The 10,390-nt window shown below is 36.8% G+C and overlaps 1 protein-coding gene across 1 annotated transcript in view; it reads right to left on the bottom strand.

The window, feature by feature from the left end:
* Positions 1 to 7,070, bottom strand: part of LOC145680912 (phosducin-like protein 3) — a 220,213-nt gene extending 213,143 nt beyond the window's left edge. Inside the window, exon 1 of the mRNA XM_081752073.1 lies at positions 6,944 to 7,070. The gene's annotated coding sequence lies outside the window, so the exon portion shown is untranslated. The remainder of the gene's footprint in view (positions 1 to 6,943) is intronic.
* Positions 7,071 to 10,390: the final 3,320 nt, after the last annotated feature.

Here is a 10,390-nt window from a genome sequence, read left to right as displayed (position 1 = left end):
AGGTGGATAAAGGAGAGTTATTTTTACTTCATCAAGTTCTTCATTTTTCTGTAAAACATACCCGAACCACCAATTTCCTTCATCGACAGGGGTGGCATAGCCTGATATGTCTTCTAAATGAAGTTTGTTTGGGAATTGTGACACTTCATTTTCCCAACCCTGAAAACCATCTGAAATGTGTTTCACCAATAATGTTGATGTAGTTTTGGGAATGAATGCATCATATTGTTGTGTTCCTTTGATAGGCAATGCTTGATCGAAACGACTTCCCACGAACATTTCAGCTTCAGTATATTTCTCTTGGGTTGAGTAGGCAAAATTTACTTTGGCAATGTTTTCTGCTGCCCACTCAAAACGTTGTCTTGGGGTTTGAATTTGATTATCACATGCTCCTTGGAAACTAGCACAAGCTGCCAGTCTCTTTACTGAACCGCCTACTCCATCCCAAGGCCTTTTTCCTTGTGCTATAGCCGAGAACTACTACCCTCGTTTGACTTTAAAAGCTGCCTCATGAAAGCAGAGGTTCTTATTTTTGTATTGCGCGGTAGACCTCTGGGAGAAAAAAAAAATGTTTGGAAGTTTTTGATATTTAGATATCAGAAATGATATGAGTCTTTTTTTGAAGGATGTAAACAGCAACTGTATTGTGCTCCAGGCAGTCGGCAACAACTACATATTGAACATTTTCAACTTTGTTTTCCTGTTTGAAATATAAAACAAAAGGCTGCATTGTGACCTGTTAGCTTGTCCAGTGGTAGCTCTGTGCTTCATCTTGTAGCGCTGTGCTATAATTTCCAGGAAAATCAGGTGACAGCAAATTCTGATTCTTTGAGATTTTCTTTTGTATAGTTAAGGAAGGCTCCCTTTTGCTCTCCAATGAACTCATGCCTACCCGCTGAAGCTGCTTCATTTCGTTTGATTTATTTAGGCTTCACGTCCTTAAGTAACAGAGAGCTTATAAGGGATTGCACATATTACTTGAAGTAGCATCTGAACCAGTACTCGGTTTCCACCTGGGAGAAATTTTGTGGGTTCGTTGGGCTTCTTAATTACAAGGCAAAAATTAGATTCAACTAACACAGATAACTCGACATATGTGAAAACGTCACTATGAAATTCATGTGGCATTTGTGATTACGATTTGTAGCATTTTTGCATTGTTTTTTTTACACCAATTGTTTTTTCTATAAAAAAACATCTGGTTTAAACCAACCAACCCTGCTGTTGTACCAGTGTTATATGAATACTTTTTACAAACGACGTTTATTTACAGTAATATTTTTAATTGTGAAACTTGTTTTATACTATTTTAAAGTTTAAAAGTATCAATACTTTAACTTGCTTTAAGTTAGTTTTTAAAGTATGAGGTAATAAGTATAGCTAGCAGATTACAAGGTATTAATGAAAACTAGTGTTAGTTTTAATTTTTTTCCCAATGAACCCATTATCATCCCAAATTCATATTTTGCCAGGTGCTTTACAACACTACTGTCTATTCATGGAATTAATTTCAAAATTTTAAAATATGTACTTTTTGAAAAATTTTGATTTTGATAATAAATATTTGGATCAGCCTATATGATGTTGCATATCACAGGAAAGGGCATGAAAAATGCTGTAAAACGACACCTCAACCAGCTCGCAAGCTGAATTAGGAGAGCTGCAATTTCAATTTAAGAATACACTGACCATCCTATTTTGGGCATTTTTTTCAAACTTTACATAGCTCTGTCTTGAATACCGGTCGATATATAAAGTTCAATCTGGTATTTTTCTTAGTCACAATGAAGAGTAACCCTGTGCAAAATTTCATTCTAATCTGAGATGGTAAAGTAAATTTTGTTCTCAAATTGTGTTGATTAGACCTGGAATGGCTCTGTAGACAAAGTTTTAAAGTCTTAAAAAAACGAAGCAAACAACTGTGTAAGCTTCATAATTTTAAAAAATGGTCGAGCAACCACCTCTGGATCACTTCAAATGGATTGACCCGGGATAATTTTGGTACTGGGGGCCAATACAAAGTTAACCTGACCTAACCTGAACTAACAAAAAATACAGAAAATATACGAAGAAAGAAATTTTTAGTCAAAAAATTCTTGTCCCCCAAATCCAACAATATGCCCAAAAATCTACTAAACAAAGTATGCTTGATGGTCAGTAAAAAAGGATGCGCCTAATCCGAATAGGGGCAGGAAAACACTAGTGAGTACTCGCGATGAATCCGTAGGTATGCGTGTACACAAAGATGGTAGAAACAGCCTATGCGCTCATGTATCATTCCGGATCATGACTTATCACACTACATTCACATTGGAATTCAGGTTACCATAACTTCTTTATGGACTATTACGCGGTATAAAACAAACTTCAGCTTACCCTATTACATATATTACAGGAGACATTCCCGGTATAACGTTCATTAATCCTGCCCCCACCCTATCCCCAATACAGGGTTTTCATAAAGTCTGCACGGATTTAATTTGCTTATAATTTTCATAAAAATGCTCATAATGAAATCAAATAAAGTGCAAACGGTAGCGGAAGGATTAAATTTTTAGTTGGCAACACTGTTAGATAAGCGGCAACTCTGAACACGTTGAGAGAGGGAGAGGGAGGGCAAGGGTTAGTTTCTTACCAAATTCCATCCATTGTTGTTTCAATGTTGACTGTTAAAAGTAAGTTGTAAGCTGTCTTGGTGTGTGTGTCTTTTAAAGAAATAAATAAATGAAAAACTCCTCTGAGAAGACTATTTTTTTTTACCGTATCAAAGATGGCGTCGTGAAAGAGAAAGCGCAATGTGTTCTGTGGTACGCAGAGCTAAAAATCACCAATTCTGGTGTGTCGAAAGTTCACGAAAGAGTTCAAAAAGCCGGCACCGACTGAGAGTGCAATCCGAAAGTGGCATGCTAAGTTCTTGGAGACAGGAAACGTCCTGGACCGTCCTCGAAGTGGGAGGCCGCCAACATCGCCTGCAACAGTGAGCAGGGTAAGGGAAAGCATCATCAACAGCCCACAGAAGTCGATTCCTAGACGGTCCATGGAACTCGGAATTCCACAGACAACCGTGTTTAAGATAGTCAAGAAGACGATCAAGGCCAAAGGTTACAAAATCAAGATAGTCCAGGATCTGCATGATGAAGATTTGGACATCCGGTTCAACTTCTGTGACGCCATGCTCAAACAGTTGGAACATGGCGACGTTCTCCTTTCAGCCATCATGTTCTCAGATGAGGCAACCTTCCATGTCTCCGGGAAGGTTAACCGACACAACTGTCGCGTTTGGGGCACGGAAACCCCAAAGGAATTTGAGACACATGAGAGAGATAGCCCTAAAGTGAACGTTTGGTACGCTGTGTCCTATGATCATCTGATTGGACCGTTCTTTTTTGAAGAGAAGACCGTGAATGGAGATTCGTACCTGGATATGTTGCAGAAATACCTCATTCCGGAACTGGAGGCACGTGGAATCCAGAACGACATCGCGTTTCAACAGGACGGGGCACCCCCTCACTATGCAATCAAGGTGAGACAGTTCCTTGACCAGAAATTCCCTAACCGATGGATTGGCCGCGGTGGCCCGACCGCTTGGCCGCCAAGATCACCCGACCTTACCCCCTGCGACTTCTGGCTTTGGGGTCATGTGAAAACGGAAGTTTATGCAAAGAAGCCAGGTGGTTTGGAGAACTTAAATTCAAAACCAGGGCGTCTGTGGATCAGGGTATTTCGGATCAAACACGGCGGAACGCTTTGAGTGGATTCCAGCGCCACCTACGCGAATGTGTGGACGTAAATGGCGCCCAGTTGGAGGTGTGGCGGTGAATGAACTGAGCTGGTGCAGATTACAGGTAAAAATTTAATCCTTCCGCTACCGTTTGCACTTTATTTGATTTCAATATGAGAATTTTTATATAAATTATAAGCGAATTAAATCCGTCTATACTTTATGAAAACCCTGTATATAACACAAGTTAGATTACGATCAGCTCGGTTTCAAATAATAAATCACGGCGAGGCTTAACGGAAGTTAACCTCATTTCCACATATTTTGATTACTTATACATTCCCCTTTTGAAGTAAGCTTGGTTCTGTTAAAAGCAGGGTTGGCAAAAACCATTGTTTTTATTGAAAAAACCTAAAACACCAGGTTCTTTTGGTTTAAATAATTTACTCTATGTATTTATATTAGATATGGACAGAAATTAGTTTGTATCGCCTTGGTGTTATTATGCAACAACAAGGTTATGCTGGAAGGGGTAACATAAGGTTAAAGCAGAATCCAAACCGCTTCTCGGCTTACATGCACGAGAAATTGTCTATTTCGACATGAAACCGGGACTAATTGACCACAAGTGCGATTGCCGACTCACAAAGGACCCTGATGAAAATACGTTGTACTGATCTTTACATAGGTCTAGTTGTTAATATAATTGTCAAGAGTCATTTCAGAAGGACAAAATGATGAAGTTACACAAGTAAAAACATTATACTGAATTATATACAAATTGGGAAACTCCCGCCTTAGCCATTGGGAAAATCCACGAACTTTAAATGTATTTGTACGTAAAATTTTAAGGTCAACGTATCATAATCACTATGCTAAAACTGAGGTATTAAATTACAAATTTGGTATGTAGATATCATTCAATAAAATTAAAACCAAGCTGATGTTGGAAGCAACGTAGGCAGTTGATACATTTTACCAATTTCTATCAATATATTTAAGCAACCTTGGCTTCTTTATAGGGGCCGCGGTGGCTCAGTGGTAGAGCGTTCACCTCTGGTGCTCGGGGTCCCGGGTTCGATCCCAGCCCCCGCCAAGTGAACTTTGTGGTGGACAAACACCATGTGCGTGGGTTTTCTCGGAGTTCTCCCGTTCCCTCCCACTTTCTTCATTCCATTCATTACTCATCATCACCGTCTCCTTTAACCTAACCGGCATAACCTTGGGACGTAAAACTCAAAGATTTAATTTTTTTCATTTTTTTGGCTTGTTTATAAAACAACAGGCATTCAGGCAACTAGAAATTTATAATTTGGTTTCGTTTCGTATCTTCAGGCTTAGCATCCTTATGAAATACCAATGTCATCACGGAGAAGACTTTCGCTTAAAGGGACACCTCGAATCGCCACTTGGTTTACATTTCAAAGATGGGTTGTGGTTCGACCGAGAATTGAACATGGGACTCCTTGATTAAAGTGTAAAAAGTAGATAAACGGGAAGTCAGATTGTGTGATATGTGGAGACGTCGCCATAAGTTCACACGATTTAAAGCATTTTTCCTTTTTTTTTTATTTTCTCTCTCTTTGGTTTAAACAAGTTGGTATTAAACAAACAAACAAACAAACAAAAAAAAAAAAAAAACACACACACACACACAGCTGCTTTAAGCCAAGGTCTAAACCATAGTTTAAACCAGCCAAATCCTGGTTAAAAGAAAAATAAATAAGGAGTTTCGTAAAAGAAGACAGCATATATCCGCTATATATCAGCGTTATGATATTATGCTGGGCAAACCCCTTCCCATTCATACCATTGAGGAAATACAAATTTGATACACTGGGATTCGAACATTAGAGTCATTTATAAAACGGGATTCCCGGTAAGAGTGCCATTAAACACGATACACTGTGCATATTAGTGCGCAGAAATGGAATTTAAAAAAAAAAAAAAAAAAAAAAAAGACTCAATAACTTTAAACTGTCACGCGTTTCCAATGCAATCAGTTTACAAGTGACAAATCACAATTCTCTAGAATTATAATTTTCTTCCCTTAAGGTAGTACTTTGACGAGGGTGTAGCTTCGGAAAGGTTCTAGAACACAGGTCCCCCTTCCCATTTAGCTGTAATAGACTGAAAACAACGTGCCCTGCGGGGCTCTAACAATCCTACACTCGCTCACGCTCGCCCGGCAATACTATGTGAATTAAATATTAAACTTGGGGTATGTTTAGTACAAGGGGTCCAGAAGCACGTAAAAAACACAAAATTTACAGGAGAAATGAGTGATGCAAGTACTTAGACGTAACATAACGTAACCAAATGTAACCTAACCTAACATAAACTAACATAAGCTAACCTGAACTAACCTAAACTAACGTAATATTAGTAGAAATAAGTGAAATTCTATCATTTTCTTAGAAAATAATGCGGGACTCCTACACTAATATAACATAAATTAAACTAACCTAACGTAACCTAAACTAGCCTAACCTGACTTAAACTAATCTACCCTACCCTAAACTAACCGAATATAGACAGAAATCACCAAAATTGTAACATTTTTTAGAGAAAAGGGCTGGACCCCTTCTGCTAAACATAGGCCTTAAACTTTGTTACAGAACGAAACCAACCTAGCTACTAATCTATATAGTGGAACCTGTGTTCTAGAACCTTCTGTGAAGCTTCGATCACGTTTATTACGTCATTTTCTTGTTCCACTACTAACGTCAGTAGCGAGAAGTTACAAATTTTTTGGACCCATTTTGTTAAAATTTGATAATATTATACATGAGAACCCCCTGATCTGCGCTTCCTTCGTGTTCTATTACCACTTCTACATGAAATACCATAAATTTTCTACGTAGTGCAATAATAAGAAGTATCCATGTGCACAAGACATGAGATATGCGTTAAACCCCCCCCCCCCGCACACACACATAGTCATAGATAAAGTACAAGTATCGTATCAGTCGATAAGTAAATAAAAGTCGCTTTGTTACCCCCTTTGTAAGTTCGTACATACTCAATGAATAATCCGTAAAAGTATGAGCATCCTGCTCCTTCGGGAACTGATGCAGCTTCATGTATACTATATCCGTGCACTCTTACTGATATAATAATACAACCACCCACATTTGAATTTCAACAATTGAATATAACCACACCTAAATTTCACATGTTATCTTTTCGGACATTTCAGTAAACCTTAACAAAGGAATATACCTGTATCGTTAATCTACACCCACTCAATATCTGCAAACCAAACTGCTGGAAAAAATAACAACCGCACCTCAAAAAACGAACCTGAAATCAGTGTTGCTAGATATGAAGATGAAAAAGTAGCGTGGTTGAGCTTCAAAAGTAGCGGATTTGAACTACTTGTAGCCCAAATATAAATTATATTGCAGCTATTTAGTTTTACTAATTTATCTATCTATCTACCTCTCTCTCTCTCTCTCTCTCTCTCTCTCTCTCTCTCTCTATATATATATATATATATATATATATATATATATATATATATATATATATATATATAGATAGATAGATAGATAGATAGATATAGATATCCTCTACCGTCCTAATGTCCACATCTGTGGACAAATTATTTTAGTGTTTTCTAGACACAACAATTCGCAGTTGGTACTACTGCTTGTCTTATTGTAATATCTATAGATCACACAACGCAAGGGAGAAAATCAAGCAACTTTGCACGTCTATGGAATGAACTACAACAATGGACAATACAATCAAGAGAATAACACGATCATGTTTCCAACCTCCAGGTAATTATTGTTTGATATTTTGCTTGAATTTCTTTTTTAATGGTTTCTATTGTATTTAAATATTAAAATGATGATGTCAGAGGATATTTTTCCTAAAATAAATACATTCAATTCAACTATTGACAAGCTGTAGCAAATGAAATAAATATGTCCACAAGTGTGGACATTGGGACTGTATTATTATTCTTCAAGGAGGCAGTATGTCCACGTATGTGGACATTAGGTCTGAGTTGTGTTTTCTGTTCCGGAAATGTTTGACTTGCATGGAACCTAGACCAACTATTTTAAGCAGTGTTTTTTTCCTAAATTCAAATGAATTAGCATTAAAAATTCTAGTGAAACTTATTATTACCATTTAGTGCAATAAGTATTTATTAGTGTAGAAATATGCTATTCTGCAATACTTATCATTCCTACCATTATTTGTTGCAGGATCTTCCTGAATGTTCTTGCTGAATGTTTCTGAACACGGATAACCCACTGAAGAATTTTGAAAGTGTAAGATGACAGGATTCAGATAGTAATTTCGATCTTATTAGGGGTATCTCAGACAAGCACAATGACTATGAACCATTTATCTGACACCAATGCTTCCAGTTATGAAAGTAGTGATAATTTATGGGAATTAACCTCATTAGGTCTACACAAAGATGCTTCTACAGCAGAATGGTGCCACAAATATTTGTGATCTACAGACATTGTAACATTCTCCACAAACTGTGTCTTACAGTAAACCCCGCCAGATGAAAGAACGTTGTGGGACTAAAAAAGGGTAAGAATGTTGGAAGCACACGACCTATCCATGGAGGTTGGAGTGATAAGACTCTAAAAGAACTATTTTCCTAAATTTAATTATCCAGAGAGAAATCAAGAGGATAGGAAGGATTGGGGATCCTTAGAGCACTTTTCCGAATATTCCAACAAAGATAGACAGTATGTACAGATCACGAACTCAACGCCACTGATAATACAATGAAAACATGGGAGGTGTGAATTTGATCACTGTCTTATCTCGCATTACCGTTCTTATCATCGAAGAATAAATGGACTGTTGGTGTTTTGGAATATTTCTTTGACGCTACTATTGTAAACAGTTGGTTGCAGTACAAAGATGACTGCAAGGTACTTGGTGTCAGAGAACAAAATATTCTTGATCTTCACTACTTCCTGTTTCGCGTAACCCAATCTTTGATTTATTATGTTGACAATTCTCATACACCAATACATTTCTTAGAGCAAGACGAAGAACTTCCAAGATAAGTACCAGTAGGACATCCTGGAAACGTGCACTTGCCTACCTGACGCAAGAAAAGTTGAAAATCTACACTTACCTAAAGTTATGGACATACCAAATGCAAATCGTTGCAGAAATGAGAAGTGAAGAGGAAATTAGAAGAGGTAGACTTATGTGTACTTCTTGCAAAATATAGTTACGCATTCTAAAAGAACAGAACTGTTCCCTAGAATTTCATTCTAGTTGAAGTTAAGGAAAAAATCTGCATGTTGAAATGTGTGAAGGTTTATAATAAGTGTGTTCCTTGATTTTTTTTGTTATTGACGAAAAAGATTATTTTGCATTGTCCCTATTCATGTATATATTTTTTTATTTTAGCAGTTTTTCTTTTAGTTTCTTTTAATAAAGAAAACACTAAATGTACGTTTTGAAAGAATAAAAGCATAAGGTTTAAAAATTCATTGTTTTCTCAAAAGAAGATAAATTCTTCATTTGTCCACAGATGTGGACATTAATATTCATAGTAATAATGACCTAATGTCCACATATGTGGACATATTCCTTCAGCGCCACCTACACACTTACACTAAAAGAAACACTAAATTTTTGTATCATAGGCTCCAAAGATTAAAGTTATGTAAGAAAAATATAATTAATCCTTTCATACTGCTTTCAGGACTGAAGAGGATATGAAGTTTTGAGATACGCATTCATGTGGCACAGTATTTGAATTCCAAGAAACCCAGATTATATTTGGGTTATCGTTTTTCATGCGTATGGAAAGAGAGTTATTATTACCGCACAGGTTAGATGCATCATCAGTTGCAATATCAAAGCATTATTGAATACTGATATCAATATCAGACAAAAAAAAAAAATGTTCAACAGCATCATGCAGTCTGTAGTAGTAACTGAGAAGAATTAATCCCAGGAATTGAAACACTATTCCATTATCCTTTGACTTACAATATCTAATACACAAAAATAAATGTTTCACAAGAAATATGGGTTTATTCATGAATGACAAAATTAAAAAAAAAAAAACATGATCCTTAATTTTATATATGAAAACAAAAAAGTAGCGTATTTTGAAGATTTATAGCCCACAGATAATTACAGGTAGCCCAAAAACTAGCGTATCGACAGTGGCGTAGCACACTTTTGCAGGCCCCCCCGCCAGTGGCGGCGTAAGGCAAACTGGGGCCCGGGGCCAGTGAAGTAGATCGGGGCCCCTTCTCGAACAATCATGATTTATGCATTGCTATTTTTGACATTCATTTGCATACTTATTCTTTGTTTACTCCTGCTCTCCCTTTCCCGTTGGTGTGTGTGTGTTTAAACCATCTTAATTTGGGATATGTTGAATAAATGAGGGTGACATTCAGCATATGTATTATATATATACAGTATATATTCATTTTTAAAAAGGGGCATGACAGAAAAAGGATTAGGGATACAAGTGTAACGGAAAGTACAACCCATGGCAGAAAGGAAATAATCTTAAGAACAAACAAAACATACTGTAATTACTGTAATTAGCGTACTGTAATTAAATAGAATAGTTTAAGTAATAATCCTAGTAATAGGGCCTACATTTAGAGACAAATTTATGTACAAAATGTAACAATGAGCTGATATTGAAAAATATGC

Source organism: Thermobia domestica, chromosome 3 (genome assembly GCF_964235325.1).
Source record: "Thermobia domestica chromosome 3, izTheDome1.hap1.1, whole genome shotgun sequence".
In the NCBI taxonomy this organism is placed as follows: domain Eukaryota; kingdom Metazoa; phylum Arthropoda; class Insecta; order Zygentoma; family Lepismatidae; genus Thermobia; species Thermobia domestica.
This window is presented reverse-complemented; position numbering and strand designations above follow the sequence as displayed.